The following is a 26,562-nucleotide window of genomic DNA, read 5'->3' on the forward strand; positions in this document are numbered from 1 at the left end:
TAGGTGTATTCATACATGTACTCTTTACTAGAGCATATACTGGGATCAGGGTTGTGTAACTAAGCAAAGGAAGTGTTGCTAAAGACAGTCAAGGACCACAGCCAAAATTCTGGAACATAATAAATCATCACATAGTATTCACATGGCATGGAAAAGCTGATTTAGGGTCCGAAGAATTGATTTAAAAAAAAAAAAACACTGAGTCTATCTCACATGTACACTTTGTATCCCCACCATTTCCACATCTGACCATCTCTTCTACTATGGCCCATCATAACATTCCATACATACTTACATTCAGGCTCAGGGTGGTGTTACGTCTTTAAAAACTAAACAGGCATTTTGAACAACACATTTTTGGCAGCAGAGCCTGAACAACATTTATCAAATACAGTATAGGGAAAGTTCTCACTTTGCATTATAAAAAGGACAACCAGATATCAACTCTTACAGAAAGGAAATAAGACTGAAAATTTCAACCAACTGTTTCCACTATTTTCTTAAAGGTCTCCTCTATTGCCAGAGGTCTTGAATAGCCTCCTGCTCAGTCATCCAGAAACAGTTCTTCAATTAGTTGATGAACTTGGCTTCCACTTTGGGGAGAGAACCACCTTTTTCTGTACTTGCTTCCATTTTTGCTTTAATGTCTTCTACTGAACTAGGTCCTTTTGATGTTTTAGGAGGTTTTTGTTTTGTTTTTTTTTCCTGTTTTTGGAAGGATCTTGAGCTTTTCCATTCTGACTTGGTTTTTGTGCACTTTTGGCTGGAGTATCTTGAATAGATTTCTCCGCTGGAACATTTTCTTCTGCTTCTTCGTCATCAAAATCCTCCTCCTCATCATTATCTTCATCCTCCTCCTCCTCCTCGCAAGTTTTACCTGTTTCTGTGGAACCTTGCTGCCACCGCCATGGGCCGACAGCTTTCCAGACACACTGGGGAGTTTCACATCCTCTTCTTCCTCTTCCTACTCTTCCTCGTCCTCCACAGCAGCCAAATGCTGTTCACTGAGATGCCCAGTTCCTGAGCCACACTTCAGTCTCAGCACCACAGGTGGTGTTATTTCAAAGGCCCCCTCTCCAGGGAAACCCTTGGCTGTACAGACATGTTCAATGTTACCAGTGTAACTTTAATTGGATTTGCTTCACAATTCATCTCTTCTGCTTCTAAGATATGGAACTCATCTTTTGCATCAGCCCCTAAACTAAACGTTGTTACTGATCACTGGTGCTCGTTTTCATCATTATCCACCTTAAAGCGGTCATCTTTGTCAGCCTTCAGTTCACAACCAAAAAGGGAGTCCTGGGGCCACAGCGGACTCACGTTCACGTCCACCGAGTCCTCCACCGGCCGTGCGCGGGGAGGGCGAATGAGCAGAGAGACACAGGAGAATTGATTGTATATAAATGCCCATTATATACAGGTTCTACTCTAAAATTTAGAACTGATCATTGGTTTGATGATACATGGGGGGGGGGGATAAACAATGAAATCTATTGCAGGGAATAACAACAACAGCAACAACAACAACAACAAAAAGTGCAGGCCAAAAATCATTGACACTGATTTCATTTGAAAACTGTCATTGACATACATTAATTTCCCATATAATATTTCTATAAAAATTAGCAGGGAGGTTTTCTTCTTTGAAGCACAGTATTGTCTTTAAAAAATGGGGACTAGGAAAGAATTAACAAGTCCTAGAAAAATACCGATGCCTTTGACATCTTATGTATCAGAGTTATTTGGTAATTCATTGACTTGACATTTAAAACTTGATATCAGTCTTGCTAACCCTAGTGCCCGATTACTATTGACTGGATTTAATAGATATGTATCCTAAGGTACTGTCAAAATAAAGCTGGGTACTTTCCTGGTTCCCTACATATGAAGAAATTCTCTTCCACAAATGAAAAAAACAATTTCCCTTTAGGCAAAAATAGAAAATGGAGCTTTTGCACACAAATCTGTAATTGTCTAATAAAGAAGCACCAAGAGAAAGGAAATAACATCCTGTAAACTCAGTAATGATTTCCCTGATAACTCAAAGAGGGAAGAAGCCATAGATGTGAAAAAAGAAAAAAATTATATCCAAGAAAAAATGTAAGTCAAAGAGAAAAATCTAGCAAAATAAATACCATCAATATACACTACTACTCTGAAATTCTAGTTACTAGAAGATTAAGCCAATGTTTACATAGAGTGAAAGTTAGAATTGCCCCCAAATAGTCTAAAAGGAGACTATCTTTATCTCTACTCATTTATATTTGAGTTCAGTGTCTCACAAACCCTGACCTAACATAGATGATTGATTTAAATTATTTCCAAGTTAGAGGTGGAAATTGCAGGGGCCTTCCTAAACATCTTGATATCATTACTGTATTTACTCTTTTATTGTAAAGCGGACAAGGTGTGTGTAGCATTGTGTTAGCTGTGGGCAATGCAAACAGTTGCTGGGCATCCCAAACGCCAGAATGAGTGAGCCAGAGTTGGGATCAAGGAGAACACCACATACTACAGAGGGTGAGGCAGGGACTGACCCTAGCAACCAGCACAGTTTGGATGGTTGACTCAGGGACTGAGTCAGACGACATTAGTTCACATTGTGGAAAGCTCTCAAGAGGAATAAACACAGTAATGGTGCCAGAGTGTTCCAGATCAGGCATGACAATTCAAGTGAGCCTGGGCTGAGAAACATAAACACTTGGTCAAATGGTCTCTTTTTTGGAAAGTAAGAAAAGAAGAGCAGAAGAAAGCCAAGGAGTTAGTGCAGGAAACAGTGGGACAGGAAGTAAGAGCAAGAGTCAACAAAGGGGATCAATTTCTAAGTCCTGAGATTGACTTAACAATTGTTACCCTGTTTCTGAAGGAGAAAGACTAGACTCAAAAGGAGTACCATCCCCTCCACTTTGTCTTAAAGGAGCCAGTTTGAAAAGCTGGATGTTGAACAAGGGATCAGAAATGAATTTAGAGAGGTAATGGACTTTATGGAGAACACAAATAGTATAATTATTTAACAAGACTACATAAAAGACCAACAAAATCAGTACTAAGAAAGAGGTATTGCAAGCAGTGAGTGTGGGGCCAAAGAGAGACCGGTTGAAAAATGATGAGAGAAAGAAGAGAAGAATGCAGGCAGGAATTCATGGTATATACTACAGAACTGAGAAATGTAAGGGGAGGAGAAATGTAAGGAAGCGAGGTGAAGACATTGAAGTGATGACACAGCTCAAGATGCATGGGCCACATGAAATGTTTTGTGGAGTGGCAAAAAACAATTCAATGCATAACCTAAAACTGAGGTAAGTGAAGGAAGAGGTGGGTAGGGCGGGGTGGGTAAGAACGTTGAAAGTGGTGACATTGACCAAGATTCGCTGTATTCATAAACTGCTTTGGTGATCGGCAACTCCTTTGTACACTACTGAAAGATAATTAAAATATTCAAAAAATGTTTAAGACGTGATGAATAGTGACCGGTAACAACTTTCTGAACTTGTCACAGTGAAGCTAGTTTCAGAGACAGGAGATCTACGTAAAAATACAAATGGAAACATGTGTGTTTGCCACATATAAGATATAATGCTAAGCCTGGGAGAGGAGGCAAGGATGAAAGTATGGTAACTGCCCTTAAATATTTTATAGCCTAATAAAAGATAAATATTAATTCTAGGCTCGTAGTTTTGAAGGGTTAGTGACAGGTGAAGAAATAACTGTGAGGCCAGGATTTAAACTGACTGCATCGCAAACCTTCAGAACTATGCTGTGATTCCACTAGCAAAGAACAGTTCCACATAGGAGCAGCCACAACAAATATTACTGGAAAAAAAAGAATAATCTGGCCAATAATGGATGGAGATTTGCAAAGATCACCCACTTGGTTAAGAAATTTAGAAGCAGTGTTGTTGACATTATCACTTCAACTATATCTGCACAAAGAAAACATGACAGCTGAGCATGAAGTATGTGGGGTGTGTGTGTGTGCGTGTGTGTGTATACTTCTTTTAGTGCCTTCCCATTCTTATTCTTATCATATGAAATGTTTTTAAGCCTGAAAATCAAGCACATAGATGTCATTAATTCTATGCTTTCTCCCATTGCATTTATTTTTTTTCCTCTCTAGTGTGAAAATTCACTTTAAAAACTTTACATAGTCTTCTGCTATTTTTCTCTTCTGACAGGATTCTCTCAGTGTTCTTTTTTTATAATTTTTATTGTAATTAATAAACTGGTTACATGATATTTGCCAGATAGAAGGTGCATTAATTCACATACATTGATACCCTTTCACATGTCTTGGTACCCATCACCCTCCCCCACACACCCCCCCGTCTTGGTTTTTCCCCCCTTCCCTATCAAATTTCAAAGTATCAAAAACAAAAAGCCAATCAATCACAAACAGACTATTTGGAAAAGCATTAAATTTATGGTGTAAATAAATTACAAGTTTTAGATAAAATGCCACTTTCCTGTTTAGACTGCACATCAATACCTACTAAAAAGTGAAATCTTGGTAAACCTGAATTTCTTTTTTCTTTGCCAGTCCTGGGCCTTGAACTCATGGCCTAAGCACTGCCCTTGGGCTTTCTCAAAGAAAGAGCTCTACCACTTGAGCCACAGCACCACTTCCAGCTTTTTCTATGTATGTGGTGCCAAGAAATTGAACCCGAGTCTTCGTGCATGCTAGGCAAGCACTCTACCACTGGGCCAAACTCCCAACTCCATGAATTTCTTTTTAATTACAAATCACTGATTCTGAAGTATTCCCTAAAGGAATAGGTTTTATTTATCATTTAATCTTTGAAAATATTGAGTTTGGCTGTTCAGGAAAGTCAGTACACTCTAATGAATCAGAAATGACAGGTACGGTAATGGAGGATTATGAAAATAAGAAAGAAGAAAATATATTTCAGAAAGTATTTTATCAATACCTGAATACTGATATTTCATTGAGGTGCTATTCACGACAGCCACACTATGGAATAGAGTGTTACTCTGCCATTAGAAAGAATGAAACTTGGGCTGAGAGAGTGGCCTAGTGGTAGAGTGCTTGCCTAGAATACACAAAAGACCTGGGTTTGATTCCTCAGTACCACATACACAGAAAAAGGCAGAGGTAGTGTTATGGCTCAAGTGGTAGAGTACTAGCCTTGAGAAAGACCAGGAACAGTGCCCAGGGCCTGAGTTCAAGCTTCAGAACTGGCAAAAAAAAAAAATGAAGAAAAGAAGAGAAAGAATGAATGGAACTCTATTGTTTTCTGGAAAACTAATGGGACTTGTGGTAATTTATGAATTGAAATAATCTAATCTCCCCTCAAAAATATAACATGTTCTCTCCAATTTGTAAAAATTAAGGGAAACAAAGCTGAGTAAAACAAAATTCCAACATTAAAATGCTAAATGTGGGCTACTACGAAGTGTCAGACCGGATAGGGGAAAAGGATAAGAATAAGGAACAGAGGATATATGTACATATATATGTGTATGTATACATATTATTTATGCATGTATATGTACTTAGGAGAATGTTATGTAAAACTCTTTGCACAATTTGACTCATGTCAATAAAAAGTTAAGAAAACAGAGACAAATGAATAACATCCTCACTCTGATTTATTAAATTAATAATGCATTTTCTGGGGTGAGGAAAACTAAAGAAATTAGACTTTCAGAGACATTGTGTTTGATATATTTATTAGAATGTAATGGGCCATTAGAGACATAATTGGAACTCAGAACATTTGTCAGAATCTAAAATCAATTTGCATGCTACAAGTACTGAAATGGCTATTTAAAACTCAAGAGCCTATAAAACACGAAGCAAAAAAAGCAATAAAGACTGAGGCATGAAATGTTCAATATTTAGAATATAAGGAAGAGTCAATAAAGCCAACTTACAGGAAGCATCCAAGGAGGAGATAATACTCGATAGTGTTCACCATGACTAATTTTGGGGGAGAGAGTACCTTCACAAGGACAGGATAGTCACATGTGCTAAATAAGACCTAGTGCTATAAAAATTGTAATTTGCATTGGATTTTGCAACTCTTGAGACCACTGTTGATCTCTGTTAGAATAGGGTTTATAAGATAATGGGGGCATAGAAAAGGGGGTTCCAGTAGGAGGGAGATGAAGTGGAAGCTTCCAGTATGCACAAGCTAATTACAGGTTGAATTTACCTGGTCATAAGTTATATTTGATATATACATATACATATATACACACATATATGTCTTCAAACTTCTACGAACAAATGTTACTAATAGACATTATAACGTTATTGTATGTGGGTTTTCATTTATTGGAGAAAGGCAGGTTATGAACACTAAAACCCAATGTCAATTTATTATTGAAGAACAAAACTCAGAAACTATTCAAAGAGAAGCTTTAGTTCTAAGGCAGAAAACTAAAGTTTTCAAAACAACAAACTGTACATATGATTTTTTTGTCTAATTTTGAGGCTGTAACATAGAAAAGAATAAAGTCTTAGAGCCTAGCAAAACTTGAATGACCTGTGGAGAGCATAGCTGCCTGGACCTGGGAAGGCTTGCCGCAGGCCATCATACTGGAGAGAAATACAATGATTAAATTTCTATTGTTGTGACAGTAGACTAGACCATTACAGAAATGATACCAAACTAAAAGTAATATTATATATCTTACTTAAAATCATGTGTTTATCATATGATAAATTGTCAGGTGAGTACTTGAGCATGTATTGCCCATGAGTGTTCTCTTGTGGGAATGGCTAGGTACAAAGCCTACTTCCTTCAATGAATTAACTATTCTCGATCCTTTCCTCCTTGACATGACTACTTTGTCCCAGGAGCCCAGTAATCAGGCCAGTTCTACCACTTTTCAGCTAGGGGATGGTTTATGTATGTCAATTCTCAGTTCCTCAACTCCCTGTCCTGACTACATCCTCAATCCAGACAAGTCAATACAGAATGGAAAAACCTAAGGAGAGGACATGCTACAGTTTTCTTCACTGAGGAATCTTTCAATCTTTCCCAATTATGTTATCCTTTATAACTTTAGTTGCAATAAATCTCCCCTCCCCCAGAAATTAACCGAAGTATTTAATTAGCATGGATAGCCAAAAGAAGACAAAAATGGATAGCCTGCACTCTTGAAATACAAATTTCCAGGGATAACAAATGCAGTAGTGATGCTTACTAGACACCAAGTTGAAATGAACTATACAACAAGGTGTATAGGGACAAGAGAGAAAAATTTTGAGAAGATGATGAAGTAGTGACACTTTTCAAACAGAAATGTACTCATTAACTGACTTACATAACTGTAAATTCTCTGTACATCACCTTTACAATAAAAATAAATAAGATAAAATAAAATAGAAACTCTTAAGACATGATATAATGATACCTATTTTCTAAAATCCACACAAAGAAATATACAAAAATATAAGTTGTTGACTAAAATCTGTGTGACACCTGAGAACGAAATTCAATTAACCTTGTACACAATAAATTTGCATCCCAACTTCCTTTAATTTCATTAACTTGAATAAAAAAGGTCTTAATCAGCTGGGTGCCATGGCTCACACCTGCAAGCCTAGCTACTCAGGAGGCTGAGATCTGAGGATGGTGGTTCAAAGCCAGCCGGGCACTAAAGACCATGAAAATCTTATCTCCAACTAACACCTAGAAAACTGGAAGTGGTGCTGGAACTCAAAGGGTAGGGTAGTAGCCTTGAGCTAAAGTGCTTACAGACAGTGCCCAGGCCCAGAGTTCAAGTCCCATGACCAACAACAAAAAAAAGCCTTAATCTACACTCTGTCTTGTTTAAACACAAAGATTAAAATGCATGATTAAATGAAAAATACAAAGTTAAATCTCTGTCATTTTCTCCTGTTAGTCTTTTCTTTTTAGCATTTTGTTCCAACTAAAAGCAACTCTACCAGTAAGAATGTATACATTCTTGGAGGGACCTTCAGTAGTAGAGTGCTAGCCAGTGAGCATCAGGCACTGAGTTCAAGATTCAGTGTCAGACGTTACAAAAAAAATGCACAGAAAAGAATAGCAGTTTTGTTTTCATTATTTCTATAATAGTTCAGTCAAAATTAGCAAAATTAAAGATAACTGAATCAAAAATATTGTTTCTATACTTCTAAGGTAAAGTTACTAAATTATCTGAAAGAATTAATCATTCTGTATTAGGCCTGGATGAAAATAAATGCACACAAGTGAGTGTATGTGTGCGCGTTCACACTCACACGCACATGCATATACATTCAGGTCTGTACTGCTTGAAAGCTACACAAAATAAAGGCAGTAAACACTTTCTCTTCCCACTACTTTAATTCAGAAGATTAACATTAAAAATAATAGTGCATGAAAACAACTCTGCCAAGATCAGATTGACATTATTACGTGGCCCAATTCAAGACAATAATATTTTGGCCGTTGGCTGATCAAATACATGTGAAGGAAGAAGGCCTGTGTCATATACGAACCAATGAATTGTTGTCATATGACCTAAAAAGGGCATATTTCAATTCCTAAAATAGTGAGAGTTCAACCTATAAGACGGTGTACATTGTCTTGCCCCCCAACACCAGATGTCCAGGGTAGGGAGATGAAAGTTTATAATCAGGACCCTCGGGCCCTTATAACCCTCAGATTCAGAGGGCAGCATCTAGATTTCATAAGGACAAATAAAAACTTACCAAAGTTTGATTTAATTCTGGCATGTCATCTAAGTAAGTTCATAATCTGAAAGGACTAGGACAAAACATAGGCCATAAATGAGAATGAATTGGACATGAATGTCACAGATTAAACGAAGTCAGAGATTAAAGTAAAATGGTAATGGAATCTTGGCTTAAAAATAGGCTCATCACTAAGAGCCAATTATCATGTTACTGAAATTTCACTTTTAAGCTTCTTAGAGAGGAGGGGAAAGGAGTCCCCAGGGCCTTAAAAAGAATGCTTGAGCTTTGACAGAGAATTCTAACTTTTTTCAAATCATTACTAAGAACAAGGTATTTTTCGTGTGTTACCTCATATAACCTTTTCCATCATCTCAACATCGCATATGTTGCTGGGCTCACCGTCCACTTTCTAGATGAGGTTACAGTTGCATGCTACAAGTGATTGAATTATTATGTGGGAAGAACCAGGTCCTATCCACAGAGGCCCCGAGCAAGTCAAGTTTTGAATACATGTAATTATACGTAGATCGTTCTGAAGGTGAGAGAAAGCTGCCTCTGGATGAAGAGAGACTCTTCATCACTAAGAAGGGTCACAAAGAAGGAAAGCTATGACATAGAGCAGACACACATCTGTTTAGGGAAGTCTCTATAGTCCCTTCTAATCTGAAGATGCTACCACTGTGTATGGATGGAGTCTATGGGGTAATGGGAAGCATTTCAGGACAGAGGGCCTGAGCTAAGATAACTTGATTCTGCATCGCAGGTATAATACTCCCTAACAACTCTTTGATTTTGATCAAGTTGCATAATCGTCTGACGCTTTTCTCTACTGGTGGAGAGAAGAGTATCTGGCCTACAGGTTTATATATGAGATTATGAGAAACACTGTAAGCCTTGTACTATGTACATATGTACATATGTATGTTACCTGATGTGCAAAGAGATCCATAGCTATAGTTAATACAGTGAAGTAAATTACAAGGTGCTAAATTTATCCACAAACAGAACTTCCAGGAGATTGTAGCAGTAAAGAAGAAAAAAAAGTGTTGCATTGTGCATTCGATCACAGCCACTGAACTTGAAGAAAGATTGGGGCCCTGAGATAAAGAGAGAGGGAAGATAATAAAAGAAGACAGAAAGCCTCAAGTGAATATGGCTATGCATACCTCAAATTCTCTAACTGGCCTAAATGGTAGTTTTCCTTGCTAAGATAATCAGATGAGATAAATCAGTGTGAAACTGTGTATTCAAAATCCTGACATTCTTTTGGGTAGAAATTACTAGGAGTTAGACTTGTGGCGTAATGAAACAAGGCAATTTCTAATTTTTATAAAAGTCTTGTGCCAGTTGTAAAATATTTTTTGTTTTATTAACAAACAAGTATTCAAAAAGGAAATTGCTCTATACAATCACTGTCACTTAGATTATAATTAAGCTGAGGATTTGTATGTCATAAATACATATTAATCTATCTAATAAAACATTATATCTATAGAGTCATTTTATGTTTATGTTGTTATGTTTATATTTCCAATACTATGTCCATATATTGGGTATGCAAATATTGAGTCATAACTCTTGTACTGTTTGGATCTAATAGCCACATATTAAGGATACCATGTGTTTTTTTGTTCCTTTAGTACTAGAATATCGGTAGATAAAATGATCTTATTAATAAGGTTAAAAACAACCAAACATACTGTGGGTGGAAAGATGTGTAAGAAATATGAAGGAAAATCATATCAAAAGTAAAATCATTAAATAGAAAGAAATAAACAGCCAAGTGATGGTGGATCATGTGTGTAAATCCTATTTAGTGAGAAGGCCCGACATCTGAGACTTGCAGCACCGAACAACAACAAAAAATAACACCTACCTTAAGAAGAGAGAGAGAGAGGAAAGAAAGAAAAAAGAGAAAGAAGAATGGAAGGAAGGAAGGAAAGAAGGAAGGAAGGAAGGAAGGAAGGAAGGAAGGAAGGAAGGAAGGAAGGGAGATATGGAGCTGTGACCTATGTAGTAAAATACCAGCCTTGAGCAAAAGAGTACAGAGACAGCACCCAGGCCCTGCATACACATACAAAAAGTAGTAAAACAACTATATAATACCTCAGTCTACTAGGGCTAAAGAAAGAGTCCAAAGTAATGTTTGCCTTTGGAAATTAGTAATAATAAAATATAGTAATAATGGAATCTAGAAGACCAGATAAGGACAAATTCTACTTATTCAAACTTCATGAAACTTAAGAAGAAAGTATTTTAATATATGTGAAAGGAGATAACCACTAAACACAAAAAGAACAGGAAACAAACATGTTTAAATTATTTGCATAATCATCTCAATAGATACCTGAAATTTTGATTTGTAGATAGGATATTCATTTTAATTTGTAAAACTGGTAAACTATCTGTCATTGTTGAACATAAATAAATTATAGTTCTGAGATCTATGTGTCTAAATATTTTTAAAAATCTACTAAAAATTTCAAAGCAACACAACTAATACTTGGCAAATTAATAAAATACTGTTTCAAATGACCTTGAAACCTAAAAGAAGTCAAAGCAGCAGCCTGTCTAGAAATTGGCATAAATGAGAGATCATCATGATACATGAAGGCTAAGTTCAGAGGAAAAAAATAGGAACCATCATTAGAAAATTTAGAAGTAAACCAGTTATTCAATCTTAGAAACAACAACAAAAGAGCAAAATAAATTTAAAGATAGAAGTAATCAAGAAGAATGAATGTATAGATATATATATATATATACATACATCCTAAACAGATAAAGTATTTACTACATGAACAATTAAAAGTCAATAAGCTAGGTGTTTGAAAGACTGGTAAACACAGGAACTCACAATAAGAAAGAAATAGTTAACATTTAAAATGTTTAAAAGCATAACAGCTTATATGAAGAACAGATTAAGGTACATAATTTGCATCTCCATAGGAGTAATGTTGGTGCCTTGAAAAATGAAAATTCATTTAGAAAATGATATTATATTACAATTATGCTAAGTAGAGACTAGAATACAACAGTTATAAAAACATAAAAGGCTTTTCATTTAGGATTTATAAAGTTGATTCATAGTTCTGCCTGTGTTTCAAGGACAGATGAGTATTATTGCATTCTGTAGCACAAAAAGGGAAGCATCTACAGACTTAAGTTTACAAAACTTAGAGCCAAATTATAAATTTAAAATATGACAGAGGTAATTTCTTACTACTAATGAAGAAATCTGAATAGCTACTCATCAGTGGATTGAATCCAGTGACATATTAATATATTCAAGTGCTGTGACTCAGCAGGGCTTTTTGTTCATCATCAAATGGAAAAGAAAACAAATGAATATATCACCAAGTGTGGAAATTTGACACGACTGAGAAAGCTACTGAATTGAAGTGAAATAGAAGATGACACTGTCAACACCTGAGAGGTAGTGAACACATTCTTGTGCTAGGAATTTTCTCCAGGGAAATGGGTAGCATGTGTTCCTTTTTATCCACTTTAGCCAAAGTTCCGGCACTACCAGAAAACAAAAGCAAATAGAACTATAGAGGAAGAAAATGCATTCATGAAGACTCTGGAGTGGTACAAATGTAAAGAAAGACAAATAGAAGCCTGGAAAGGGGGAAAATTAATTGGGATCGTATATACTCTTTTGTAATTCGTAAGATAGAGTCCCATGCTTAATAGCTTGCCTTGTGAACAGGATATTCTCAGAAATATGTGGGAATAACCTTCAAAAGCTTTTCTAACATTTCCTTCTCATTAACTCCCTTGATGGTCTTTAGCATTCATGCAAACACGCAGGATGGAAGAACAGGCACATCCTGCCGGCCCTGAAGTCTTGGTACAAGTCCATCTAGGAGGTCAGAGGACATGGGGAAGTACTTTATTACACCAGAGCCAAACCCTCTTGTCAATCCTAATGTAATTCAATGTGCTATCTCTGTTGCTTAATTTAATTCAATTTTTTTCTTGACTGAATTTTGTTCTGTGTCAAATATATTTTTTATGGGTTTCTGTCATATGGAAACAAAATTCTTAGCAAGCTCACAGTGCAAACTTGCACTGCTGTTATATATTTTTTTCTTTGTTTTTTTGGTTTTTGGTGTGTGTGTGTGTGTGTATGTGTAGGAGGGGGGTCATGGAGCTTGAACTTGGCCTGGGCACTGTCTCTGAGCTCTTCCTCTCAAGGCTACCACCCTACCCTAGAGCCAAGCCCTACTTCCTGTTTTCTAGAGGTTAATTGGTGATAACAGTCTCAAGTCCTATAGTGCTCTGGCTGGCTTTGAACATTGATTCTCAGAGTAGCTAGGATTACAGGCGTGAGCCACCATGCCCGGCTTGTTATAAACTTTCTTTAGATACTAAACTACGTAACAAATTCCCCAATTAAACTATGTATATACAGAAACATGTACATATTCTAAATTAGATCACTTAATTGTAAAACCCATTAAAGCCATAGACTTTTAGGTCAATATTCAATATTACTCACTCCATCCAGATCAATGGGATGCAAAACCACATGACTGAATGCCACCAGTAAACTTTTAGGGAAATGGGAATTACCTCCGAGTTTAAATATACATATCCTACAAATGTATGTAATAAATATGTACCTATGTTCTTCACAGCTATTAAAAAGGCAGGTAAATTTTGAATTCTAGCATTGATGACCTAGTAATAATACTAAGGTAACTCCATTTTCACTGCAGTCAATAAGAATTCTTTCATTCTAGGAAGAATAAGGTTTGACTACTTCCATTTAAGTAAAACTTAAAATAATATATTAAGCTGGGCACTGTGACTCATGCCTGTAATCTAGCTATTCAGGAGGCTGAGATCTAAGGATTGTGGTTTAAAGACAGCACGGGCACTAAAGACCATGAGACTGCTGTCTTCAATTAACCATTAGAAAACCGGGAGGGATACTGTAGCTCAAGGGGTAGGGCGGTAGTCTTGAGCTGAAGAGCTCAGGGACAGTGCTCAGGTTGAGAGTTCAAGCCTCCTGACACACACACACACACACACACACACACACACACACACACATATATATATATTATTCTTTATCACATTAATTTGTATCCTAGTAGTAGAACATAAATTATATATAAAATTCAGTGAATCTATTTTTATTCAATGTTCATCTTAGAACAAATTGGAAACACTCAAAAAGCAAACCTAAATCTTGTTTTATGTCCATTCTTATACCATAAAACACTTCTGAAATTGAGAAATAAGAAAAAATGGACTTGTAAATTTAAATGAAATTACCCAACAAAACTTCCTGGAGGGTTCACAATATTGGAATCATTCTCTTAAGGAGAATGCTAAGTTAAATACCTTTGGATTACTCAGCATCCCTGCCATAGGCCTTTGTCAACAATATCAACAACAATGACAATGAAACAATCACAAAGCAACTAGGAAAAAAACCCTTAAGTCCTGCTTTTTGCTTTATGTTTTTTGCCAGTGCTAGGCTTGAGCTCAGCCCTGAGCATTGTCCATGAACTTTCTCAAGGCTAGAGCTCTACCACACGGATGGGTCTTGGTGCGTGCTAGGCAAGCACTCTACCACTAGGCCAAACTCCAGGCCCCCAAAACCTTAAGTCCTGTTTTAAGGATGTAGACCTTTATTTACTTAATATTTTTCAGTAAGCATACATCTGTATAACTGCTTGAGACAATCTATGAGCTCTGGTATGATCTGGTACCCATTTATTAAATGGCAGCTATTACTTATTACCTTCACCCTGTGTCAAGTACTTAGGTTAGTGTGCTAAAGTATGCTACAGTTATTTTACCTGTATCATCCAAACAGCCTTGTGGAATGAAGATTTTAAGGTCCTTTTATACAATCAAGAAATTGAGACTTAAAAAAAAAAGAAAGAAAGCTGTGTACAACCTTGCAGCATGAGAGGACTGGATTGAAAGTCCAGATCTATAACACAAGAACGATTTCAGTGTTTTCCCTATATCCATGCATGGCTAAAGTAAAACTGAAAGAAGTCCAGGCTATTTGTTTTTCCTCTAGGTTTTACTTCTGAAATAGTCATATCCGTTCACTGTGGGGAAGAAATTAAGCATCTGAACTCTGAATTCAAATGTCTTAATTCCAAGTTCCCATTATGCCTTGCAATATGTGACTTGGATAATAATTTATAACTCTGTGTCTTTGTCTCCTGAGTAATAGCACATCACTTGCAGGACTGCTTTGAAAGTGAAAAGTTAATCTGCATGACCACTTAGAGTAAAGTCAGGCACAAAGTGAGCCACAAACAAGCAGTAGTTATTGGTATGGGTATGTAAATTGTATTTGTGGAGAGTCCGCTTTAAATCTAGTCTCTGTAGAGACTCTCTTATGGAGACTCTGTCTCTAATGAAGTGTGTGTTCTCCTTGATTATAACCGGTTGCTGTCTCCTACCTTAGCCAATGACCAGATACAAGTTTTAACACACAAAACAGGGACTGCATACTATCACCAGGATCATTTTCAGGGGACCAAAGGAGAGAGTGGGAGGGGAGTTGGATAAAGACCAATGATGCCTGGACTTGGGGTGGACAGAAGCGATGGGGGAGGATATATCAAGAAAAGATGTTGAGTGCCTGTCTCTGTATGTGGGATTGAGGATCCCAAATGTTCAAGTTCTCATAGAAGTACACAATTTCAGTGATGGCAAATAAATTGTTAAAATAAGAAGATGAAGATGAAAGCTATCTTCTTCACTTTGTTCAACCTGCCTGGAAGATTTGTGGAAGCATACCTCACTTCCTTGAATCAAGAAGAATATTTGCCTATAAACGACCATATCGACCCACATTCTGGTGACTCACACCTGTAACCCTAGCTACTAAGGAGGTGAAGATCTAAGGATCATGATTTGAAGCTAGCCTGGGCAGAAATGTCTGTGAAACTCTTCTTTTTTTTTTGCTTTTTTTCATATATTTTTTATTGTAATTAATAGAAGGGTTACATGATATTTGCCAGATAGATGGTGCATTAATTCCCATACATTGATACCCTTTCACATGTCTTGGTCCCCATTTCCCTCCCCCCACCCCCACCCCTCATCTTGTTTTCCTCCCTTCCCTTTCCAATTTCAAATAACCAAATACAAATATATCTGATATATCAGGTAACAAAGTGAGATACTGTAACAATATGAGATAACCGAGGGACAGCAAAAGAGATGAGAGATAACATGGTACCTTAAGAACAACAATCATTCATTATATGGCTTATGTTTCTATATCCTAGAGATCCTTTCATTTAGCGTCCTTAAACATCCTTCAACATCACAAGGAGTAACATCACCCTAGGGAAGAAAGCAGAACCACAGAGGAATGGACTGTTGATAGCTTCAACAGTATGCAAAAAGTCTCATAGATAAGAGGACATATCAAAGAAGCCACATACCAAAGACTTCCTATAGTTGGATTTATTTGTATGAAGTATTAAACTAGAAAATGTCAAGTGCTAAAAGCCTAATGCAGACATTGTCAGGAGAACGTTACCCAGGTACTTTCTGAGGGGCTCTTCTGAAGAGAGAGAAGGTCCAGATCTTGATCTGCTTGGTAGTTTGTGTGTGTGTGTGTGTGTGTGTGTGTGTGTGTGACCTTTAAGATATGCATGTAAGATTTGTATATTTTACTCTGTGTGCCATTCTTCAATTTCAAAAATAATTTAATTTAAAATGATGGTTGCAAGCTTTGAATAAACAGCTTGACTTCCTTTAGGCCTCAATTGCTGACTGGAAACCCAGTGAAGTCATACTATATCTTTTATACAAGGTCATTGGATGCGGACAAAATTGGAAGCAATGGTTCCTAGAACACCTAGGGTAATCAGCACAGGCTAGAGACTGTACTGGTTTACTAGAGCCTGTCCCTGGTTTGCTTAAGTGTGTCAGGCACTGTTATAAGTACTTCCAACTTACTGACTCAACCCTCACTAACATTCTCATAGAAGCCTAGTTTTACAAATTGGAGAATAAAGACATAGAGGTTGCAAAGCTCAAATTTCCACCATGCATAGCTGGATCAGTCTTTGAAATGAGTTGATGTCGAGTCAGATTTGTGATGTTTGCAGTTTCTGCTGTCCTTATGGTCTTGCCACAGAGTAAGTGATATCCAACTTCAATGATACTCTTATTTTAACAATGAAAGAATAACTGATCTCTCTTTATCCAAACCTTTCCAGGCTCAACATAGTGGATGCTTTACTTTCATTGACTATATGTAAGGTTCTTGGCCACACATGGTGAGGAAAAGACCAATCTTTACCTAGAATAGTTCAAGGAACATTGCTATGTACACCATATATAGTACCGGATATTGCAACAAGTTATGATGAAAAGTGACAAATGACATTTTAGTCAATCTCCAACACTGAGTACTTTATAAAGAATAGATTTTTTTTTTAACTCACAGTTTTCCAAACTAGAAGTTTGCCCTTGGGTGACTCCATCTATTCAGTGGGAAATCCTTTTCCTGTGTCACGGTGGCATCATGATGAAAGCTCATGTAACAGGAAGTGACTACATGGTACCCCCCGGAAGCAAGAAAGGCTACAAATTAATTTATTGAGAGACTACCATATCTAGAGACTCACTTATTTTAGATGACAGCATCCTTGTAAGGATGATGACATCAGTAACATAACTGACTCCACTAAGCTACACTCTCAAAGTCTCAGCATCTCTTAATATTGACCCACTGGGGACCATGCCTCTAATACCTGAGCCTATGCAAGACATCAATATTATGTAAACCACAGCACAAGGTATTTACTTCATCAGAGATAGCTATGACTAAGGAGCTAATTATCATGCAGGAATATGCACTAGGAATAATTACTCTGCCAATGTTATTTAAATTTTTAGAGTATATTCAGATTAATTCTGCTTTGCCCCACAAGAAAAACCCTTATATTAGAAAATTGCTCTTATTTAAAAAACTATTAATAAATGTTTTAGTATTTACCTGAAAGATCCTTTGGATCTAACTACAATATCATACTTATCCTAAAACTATAACTCCTTGCTATTGTTATTAAATATTCTGGAGTATTCACCTTCTAGATGTCCCATAAATTTCCTTGTTTTTAGCTTATTTGATCTGATTTTATAATAAAATCTGCCTCTTGTGCTGGATGGCTATGTCTTCTAAGACATTTTAGACTATAGGTTCTTTCCTCAAAGACCTCCAACAACTTTATTCTGCTGCAAAACTTCTCTTTGCCTATTTATTATTTTAAGCGGGAAAATCATAATTATGTCATATTTTTAAACATAATCTCACATTGTCATACATGCAAATACCATAGAATAGTTATTGTAAGCAAATGTATTTGCCACATCACAATGCCTTTTTCTGATCATACATTTGAAATCAACCTTGTTATTTGGAAACATATACTGCATTAACAATAGGCCTCCTGCTCTGCAATGGTTAGTTGGTTAAAGTAGATGAAATTGTGTACTTTTTTGACCAGCAGCTCTCATTTTCTGATCCTGTCTCTCCAGGTTTTGGTAATTGGCATCCTATTCCCTCTACTTCTGTGAGTAAAAAGATAGCACATTGACCTGTGATATCATGAAGCATTTTTCTTTCTGAGCCTGCCATATTTTGCTTAGTATAATGTCATCTATATTCGTTCATGCTTACCCCAATGATAGCTTTGCTTCAAGGATAATAATATTCCACTGAATGCATATGTAATAACATTCTCATTCATAAGTACTCAAATTATTACCCTAAACTGGTTATGATGGAAAATGTTACAGTTGATGCAGAGCAAATAATTTTATTCTAAGTTTTATTTTTTAATTTTATAGAACCACCATAGCATTTCTAACAAGGGGTACACTGATTTATCTCCCCATACATTGTTTCCTTTTTTCACATCCTCAGCCCCATTTGAGACTTTCACTTTTAACAAAAGCAAGTTTTCACAGGTCAGAAGTCTGTCTATAGTATCTCACTCCTCTCAGCTCAGCTATTCAAGAAAGGAAAATAGGTAGATCGCCAGACCAGTCCAGGTAAAATAACACATACACACACATACACACTCACACACAAACCAAAGAAAAGAAACAAACAGACAAATCCCACCAGACTGCTCTAAAAACTTGCTAGGGGTCTGGCTCAAATTGTAGAGTGACTGCTGAGCGAGAACATGGCCTTAAATTCCACCTCCAATTCCACCACACAGAAAAAGAAAGAAAAAACAAATATAAGGTTAAATTTATTATTCTAATTTGTATTTCCCTTAATTACCAGTGATAACAGATAGCACTTCCCCATGAATCTTTTGGCCATTTGTATATTTTCTCTTGAGACGTGTCTACTTGTTACTGCTTATCAAGAGTGAGGAAGAGATGTCAACCTTTTCAATATAACTCATTCCTGGGCCAGGAGTTTGGCCTAGTGGTTAAAGTGCTTGCCTAGCATGCATGAAGACCCAGGTTCAATTCCTTGGTACCACATACATAGAAAAAAGCTGGAAGTGGTGCTGAGGCTCAAATGGTAGAGCTCTAGCCTTGAGAAAGTCCAAGGACATTGCTCAGGCCCTGAGCTCAAGCCCAGGACTGGCAAAAAAAATAATAAAATAAAATAAAATAAAATATATATATATATAACTCATTCCCAGGACTAATATTATTGATCGTTCTTCCCTCCTCCCTCCCTCTATTCCTTCTTTCCTTCTTCCTTTTCTCTCTTTCTCCTTTCTTACATACTTCCTTCTTCTTTTTCTCTTCCCGTTCCTTCCTTCCTTCCTTCTTTCCTTCCTTCCTTTCTTCCTTCCTTCCTTCCTTTTCCATAAACTCTGATATTTAAATCTTATAAGGAATCTATACCTCACATACAGACATTAATCCTTCCTATCTGTGACCACATACTGTCTTATGATTTTTGCTTTAATTCCTTTCATCAATGTTTCATCATTTCTAGTACATACGTTCCCTATATCATAAAACTTATACCTAAATATCTTGGTTTTACTATTATTATAAATGAGGTTGTTTTCTTATTTTTCTTTTAAATTATATCTAATGTTATGTACAAGAAATGCTCTTAAAAGAGTTTCCAATATAATTACATTGGAGATCATATTTCAAAGGCGGTTTGAAAATAAATATTTCTGGAAATTATGTAATATTTTTATGTCTATTGTCTTGATTTATTTCTAAAAATCATATTTTTGGACAAAGTATTGTATGTCCTTATTTGTAATTCTTCTTTGCTTTATTACTCCACCCCAGGCCCACTGATCTTACTCTCATCCTTACCCTAACTCAGTCACCTACTTCTTAGTTCTATTTGAAACAAACCTGGGTTTTGTAGGTCAAAAGCTGCACAGGGCAATCAGATTCTTGATGTTGCCAAGATAAATATTAGTCCTGGGAATGACTTAATCAGCAGAATGAAATCATCCCTTGGGCTTTCTGCATCCTCAGGAGGACAGGTAGAAGAAAGAGGGTGGGGAGAAAAGAGATAGCCAATATGCACAAAAATGAATAGATAAAATTTTCTGTATGATAAACCTTCTGTGCATGAGTTTAACTCAAGCTTATTTATATAAAAATATTAAAATAAATTTTCAATGACATAAAGTTGCTACCGTCAATTTCCTCATTTTTTTTCCTACTTTGACTGCAGAGCATCCTACTTTCTCCTGTCAAACCATTTCACATCAAGGTGCTTCAAAAATATTTGACATCTCTTTTAATTTCATGGGACCAGTTTAAGTAGGCAAAGATCCACTATTTCAGCCCAAAATACTGACCTCTCCAGTCATCCACTGGAGGGAAGCCACTCACAGAATTTTCAAATGTCCTGCAATTCTTACGAGTCACGTCTTTGGGTAGTATTATTGCCAAGATAAGTTGTATTAAACTTGTATCATTTTTTCCTTACTCTTGATGAGTTGTATCCACCTGTTCATTGAACTGTCACCTCTTTCCAGGATGACAGAAAGAAGGAAGAGAACAAAGTCTATCCTAAAATGTTGTTTTAACTTCTGAACAATGCTCATATTGTGAAGAAAACAGAACAGTGTGTTTACTAAGTTTCATCAGTGAAAAGACTTTCAACTTGGAACAATCAATCCCAGCTGCAAGTCACTTGATTTCATTCTCCTCTCTGACTTCATCTCCTGAGCCTGCAGAAATGTTCTTGGAAATTACATTTCTCAATTCCTTTGCCACTGAAGATTCAGCTGGAATGCTTTGGTGGGAGAAGCTTGTGAGAGATTTAGAAGGCAGAAGACAAAAAGCAGTGTTGACTCTCAGGCGGCAGCAGCAGCAGGCCTGAGGCAGTGACCTTGCCCATGGCATTACAGGTGACTTAGTTTGGGTGCTATATAAATCTGAATTCATTGGCCCAACTATTCTTGTTTTACTCTTTCAAATTCCTTTACTACATTTTCTGGTTTCTATGAATAACCAGAGAGCTTCTATTCTCCTGACCAAAAGTAAACTTACACTTCAAGAAAATGCCCAATGTTCAAATGCATTCAAATACTAATTTTCATTTCCTAAATTTCACAACACCCCTTCTTTGAATCTCTCTCGAAGATCTTATTAAATAGATGTCTTTGGTGTGACGGGTTATTTTTAGCATGAAATTGAGAAATTTACAGGCTCAACTTCTTTCTGTGAGCATGCTTTTTAGCTCTGTTTAATGTAGGTTAACTGAAACGGGAAGATAGTGGCTCTGGGCCAGTTTGAGTTTTAAAACCAGCAAATATCAGGGCTGGTTGTGTGGACCAAGTGGTAGAGTGCCAGCCAGGCAAATGTGAGACCCATGATCCTGAGTTCAAATTCTAATGCTCTTAAAAAAAGATTTGGTCTAAATTAAATAGAATATAAAATGACAATATAAGAGGATCCATCTGTAATTTTGTATCTGAAGTCCAATTTTTAACCTTGTTTCTTGAGTGATCTCAGTATGGTAGGTACTCATCTAAATGAGCTCACCGAGCAATCCAATGGATTAACTTGATTATCTTCATTGTATCTATAGTGTCCACTGAACCTTGTATATTAAAGATTCTTAGCTATTAGGGTTTTACTACACAAATTTATCAGAATTGGAAAGATTTGTTCCTAGCCCTTGTGTAACAGTTGTATCTGCTGCCAGAATGATGTAATTTTTTTATAAATAATACATCATTATATTAATATCCCATAATTAAAGAGCAGTTACTATATTCCTGGTACTATTCCATTTAATAAAAATTTATTTATAGCCGGGTGTGGTGGCTCACTCCTATAATCTTAGCTACTCAGGAGACTGAGATTTGAGGATCGAGGTTCAAAGCCAGCCTGGGCATAAAAGGTCCTGAGACTCTTATCTCTAATTAACCTCTAGAAAATGGGAAGTGGGACTTGGCTCAAGGGTTCGGATGTAGCCTTGAGCTGAAGATCTCAGGGACAGTACCTAGGCCGAGATCAAGCCCCCACCACACACAAAGTATTAATAGTGTATTCTATTTCTTAGGAAAGAAGATAATACTATTATTGTTTCCCTTTCAGAAATGAGAAAACTGGGGTTAAAAAGCAGGGAAATTTCCCTAAGTCCCATAGAGAGTTAAGTGAAAGAAGATAAAGTTTGTTGTTGTTTATGAGCATATGTGTTTTGTTTGTCTGCTTGTCTTATTTTGAGATAGGGTCCTGCTATGAGGCCCAGACAGTTTTGAACTTGTAGTCTCAATTGACTTTCCTTCCTAATTCTACTAAATAGAAGTTAGTACTATAGTCATATACTAGCATTCTCAGCTATAAACTGCAAAATTTCAACAAAATTGGCCTAGGTACAAATTTATTCAGTTAACATTATACAAATGACAGTGCAAAAAGGACTGTCTATTAACTACATTAATCATAAACACACATAGGAGTCTTATTCATAATTCAAAATAAAAACAGTGAAAAATAACCCTCAACAAATAGATAAAGAATACATACTATATCCACACAGTAGAATACTTTTCAGCACACAAAATAATGCAGACATTATACATGAAGAAACCTTGAAAACATTATACCAAGTAAAACAGCCAGACAGAAAGGCCACACAATTTATTTTTATTTTGTTATTTTAAATGTTTAGAAAAGGCAAATACCAACAACAAACAGATTTGCAGTTGTTTAAAGTCTGGGAATTTGGTGACATATGAAGAATGACTGATGATGGCAGGAGGATAATTTGAGGGTGATAAATATATCCTAACACTTATTTGGGCAGTAGTTGCATAACTCCAAGTAGACCAGAAAATTGTACATTTAGAAGGAAAGGCAAGTTCTGTAAATTTCCTCAGAGTCATTAAGGATGGCCTGCTAGAAGCAGGAAATACAATGGGAAGAAGAAAAATTAGACAAACATAAAATCTATAAATATGTTACAGAATATATTTCAAAACTGCTTTTACCTCATTCATTTGAAAGGAAATAAACAACATATAATAAAAGCAACATATAGCAAGGTGAGTAATAAAGTCCTAAGTCCAATAAACCAATGTACATGTAACACTAAGAAGGAAGGAAATCAGAGATTTCAAATGAAAATGATTGAATTGGTTACTTAGGAGTAAAATTATATTTTATCTGTAATTTTTGCACAGAATTAAGGAAAACTTGTGAAGGAGGATGAAGCCTATGGAAGCACACAAATGGCTTTGTGTACAATTATTTCCTCAGAATCTACTTGAGTCCAAGTTTCCAAACTTATTGAATAAATAAATGACAGCTGAATGTGTAGGAAGAAGGAAGAAGAACCACATGACATTTTTTTCCTAAAAGTTGTTTTCTAGGCTTCATATAGAGTGAGAGTGTCAACTGAAAATGAAGATTGAGAGAAAAGAGGATGGTAGAGCAGGTTGTGATGGAAATATGAACCCAAGGAAGTAGTGCTATGGCTCAAGGGGTAGGGAGGGCAGTAGTAGCCTTAAGCTGAAAAGCTCAGGGACAATATGCAGGCCCAGAGTTCAAGTCCTAGAACCAAAAAAGAAAAAAAAAAGATTATGAACTCCATAAACGTATTCACTCGTTGAATGGAAAACCCAGGCTTGCAGTTTGGGAAGGACAGAAGGATTAGTGAGAATACAGTTTTGGTGGCTATGTGGTATACAGGATAACTAACACCATTAGATCCAGTAAGTTTGGCCTTTAATGAAAGGGGCAATGACATACATTACTAACAGAAATGAGAAAACTAGAAGAAAAAATTTAAATATTATAACTAGATAACTGACCCCATTTGCTGATGGACTGCACTGGGCATGAAGAAAAAAAATGTGGAATTGAGGTGAATTCCAATGGACACTTTTTAGCGTAAGCACCAGATTGCAGAAAAAAATATCACGGTATTCCAATAGGAATTAATTCTGTTACCATATTGGAAATGATATAGATCAGTTGTTGAATTTGTTATGTCTTCGAACTCTACTACTGAACTCCATAAAGTCTAAGTTAAATTTCTGTTTTACTTTAAATCAAAGAAGGCCTTGAGTTTAAGGTCATAGATATACATTCTTCTCTGTCAATATCTTTTATTTCCTTAAAGGGAAAGACAAAATGCTCAATGTGCATTGTTTCCTGCCTAAGAGATTAAAGTGGGAGTGAATCTAAAGATATATATAGTTGGAGATGAACCAAAGAAACATGGTTCTCAAAATGCCTTTAAAATATCAAGAATAAAGAATTATTAAACAAATCAACAAATCATATGGGACTGTACTGTTTTATTGGTTTTCTCCTATGATCTGATTATTGAAGAGATATTCTATTGTCATTTAAATAGAATTGTGGACAAATGATATTTATTACCTAGATTTTATGTGTAATGTCTAAGGCTCTATAAAAGACTCCTTTTTGGATTATACCAGCTCTCATCCTCAGGAGCATTCATTATTTACAGGTAGTACAGTTCACACACACACACAAACACACACACACACACACTCACAAATAGGGAAGGAAAACTTCCTTTATTCATTTTCTGGGATGCACTATATCCTCCCATTAGGACTGAATAAAAACGTGTCCACCCCAGTACCCAGTGGGAAAGTGAAATTGCTTCAGTAGGTAATTTTCTGTGTTAATTCTATAGATTGACCAAAAAAAAAAGTAAACTTGTTTCTTTCAAATAATTGGCTGGAGCTATGTTTGCATTGGGAAACTTGTGAGCTGAAAATTTGTCTTCCTTTTATAGACATCTGTTAAGATTGACATACAATGTCCTCAAAAAGCATTCAAATTTTAGAATAAATATTAAAATTAAACACATGCACTACCAGATATTAATTGTGATATGCATTGTCTACTGAATGTAAAAGTTAATACATTAAAGAATGTATAAATAAGCTGTGAATTGTTTTATTATATTGATTTGATCTAAAATTATACCTGAGTTCATCTCTTCTTCACTATATAAATTAGGGTGGATAGATTATTTTATTATTACTAGTTTTTAAATTACACATAGTTCCTAAATCAACAAAACAGATTATATATCTTAGTATATACTACTTTAGGGATTTGCAAATATGCCTTCATCATAATGTGTAACTAAGAATATGAAATAATTGGTATCTGGTTTTAAAAACCATTTATATTATATATATATGTATATATATAGTTGCATTGTCTTAAAATAGTAAAATAAAATTGTTATAAGATCCTAAGACATGCAAATACCATTCAGACCACGAGGTGGCAGGAGCAGGCCATGCATTGTTCTTTTAGCGTTCTCCCAATGTTTTAGTACTTGATCCTCTTTATTATGTGGTCATCCTGGGTTTTTTTGACACAAAGCATTCACATTTTAAAAAGCCATCCTTTGCTTAGTCTGCATTTGCTGGTACACAGGCCATGCATATCTCATACAGAAAAAAAAATAAATACAATGGAAATCAAGACAATCCCAAGCAAATAAAATTTCAAGCCAATTCAATAATGCCTTCTGAGAGCTTGCATTTATCACTTTGACTTTATTGTTCTGGACTCTCTCTGAATCCCAGTGCAGCAAATGTTTTTTGCATCTCCAGTGTGAGAACATATTTTACAATATATATTTATAAAGTCCCCTTTCACCTATGCCCCAGAGTAATGTCAATGATATTTCCCGAAAATAAGTGCGGACCATAGGTATTTAGAGGCTTTGTGATGGGAAGAGATCAGAGTAAGCCACCTTTCTTCATTGTGTTTTTAAACAGATTGTCTACCCACATATAGAGAGTCAATGTTTGGGGTACAATATTACCTTCTGTACTTGGTCTTTGAAAATGCACACCTTCTGCTAGGATAATAATGAATCTCTAGCACCCCTTTAATGGCGTGTAAGCTTGGGTAAACCACTTAAACTCTGTTTCGATTTTTTTTTTCATATTGAAATAGAGGAAATAGCAACAGCCACCTCGTATACTTGTTCCAGGAATTCACAGAAGTGAAATAATTCACATGAACACCTTGGTCAGAACTAGGCCTGGAGCAAGGATTTAGGAGTGGCAGCCATTGTGTAGATGGATGCTGATGGGCAGTTTAGCAAGTGTCTCCAGCGACCTTTGCTCTATGACTAAAACAGGACAGTGGGAGAAGAGACAGGACAATGGACAACTTCAAAACATTTGTGTGTATGTGTGTGCGTGTCAAGGAAATGATTTACATACTGAGATTCCAAAAGAAACAGGAAAGTAAAGAATGGAAGGAAAAAAAGAGCAGGGAAGGGCAGGGGAGGGAGAGAGAAAGGGGAGAAAAGGGCAGTGGATCTGAGGGGAGGGGGAAAGAGAAAAAGAGGAAAGCTGCTAAGTGAGAGGAGAGACCTAGGAAAGCCAAAAGGGAGGGGGAGACCCACGGAGGGGGAGGACATTGTCACTAAC

At 36.2% G+C, this 26,562-nt stretch overlaps 1 pseudogene; it reads right to left on the reverse strand.

The window, feature by feature from the left end:
- Positions 1-513: 513 nt before the first annotated feature.
- Positions 514-26,562, reverse strand: part of LOC150048723 (nucleophosmin pseudogene) — a 102,353-nt pseudogene continuing 76,304 nt past the window's right edge.

This window comes from Megascapheus bottae, chromosome 21, assembly GCF_031878675.1.
Source record: "Megascapheus bottae isolate mThoBot1 chromosome 21, mThoBot2.hap1, whole genome shotgun sequence".
Taxonomy (NCBI): Eukaryota; Metazoa; Chordata; class Mammalia; order Rodentia; family Geomyidae; genus Megascapheus; species Megascapheus bottae.